The sequence below is a fragment of the Galeopterus variegatus genome, unplaced genomic scaffold (assembly GCF_000696425.1).
Source record: "Galeopterus variegatus unplaced genomic scaffold, G_variegatus-3.0.2 Scaffold7085, whole genome shotgun sequence".
In the NCBI taxonomy this organism is placed as follows: domain Eukaryota; kingdom Metazoa; phylum Chordata; class Mammalia; order Dermoptera; family Cynocephalidae; genus Galeopterus; species Galeopterus variegatus.
In genome coordinates, this window is record NW_007733196.1 from 100,726 (window position 1) to 101,711 (window position 986).

The 986-nt window shown below is 42.1% G+C and overlaps 1 protein-coding gene across 1 annotated transcript in view; it reads left to right on the forward strand.

The window, feature by feature from the left end:
- The window catches only part of LOC103607071 (transmembrane protein 131-like), an 83,863-nt gene that overhangs the window by 75,347 nt on the left and 7,530 nt on the right, over positions 1-986 (forward strand). The gene's annotated exons all lie outside the window — the stretch shown is intronic.

A 986-nucleotide genomic window follows, 5' to 3' on the forward strand; every position in this document is an offset into this window, starting at 1 on the left:
TAGTGAGTGGGAACCGGTCTGTATGTGGGATCCGAACCCTTGGCGGGAGCGCCACCGCGCTCCCAAGCGGCGCACTGTAGCAGTGCGCCACCGGGCCGGCCCTGTACACTACTTTAAACTTTGAAATGGCAGGGGAATCCTCTCTTGTGCCTGACATTTGAAAGAGAAAAAAGCACAAATAAAAGAATCATACATATATAATACACATATCTAAAGCTTTTATTTATATTTATACATATACATATACATATATATATATACATATATATATATATGCATCTCGTGTTGAATTAAGCTTTTTAGAACCACATTTAATAATCATCAAGCATATTCTTGTATTATTTATCCAAGAAGCTTAAGCTAGTTTGGAGCATTCTTTGGAGATGTGGCTATTCTCAAACTAAAGTTCATCTATAAACAAATAAAAACATAAACACAAAGCTTACTCCTAAGTGGAGTTTTTACATGATTTTTGTTCAGTAGTAATTCATGTGAATTGCACAAGCCAAATTAACAGGTGAAGTGTGGAGGATTTATTGCTGCTGAAGTTACCAGCAAGCTGACCATAAATTGCTAGCAGATGTTTTCTTTTTTAGCCCTTTAGGAATTTTATAGGCAACAGTTCTTTTTTCTTTTTCTGTGGAGCTTGAGGGAAGGAGGGAAAGAAGGGAAATGAAAACAAACTAGAGATTGAGAAACATATGTCTCAGTTGAACTAGTGCTGGGATGTTCTGAATGCAGGTGGAGCTGGTCTTCAAAAGTTTTTAAAAAGTGAGTTTTTATTTATGTTTAGTTGGTTAAAACTGCTAGTGGCGCACTGCTACAGTGTGCTGCTTGGGAGTGCGGTGGCGCTCCCGCCAAGGGTTTGGATCCCACATACAGACCGGCTGCTCACTGGCTGAGCCAGGTGCGGGCGCAACACCGGGGGTTGCGATCCCGTTGCTGGTACCCGTCCGGGACGGGACCGCACCGGGAGGAAGAGGTCC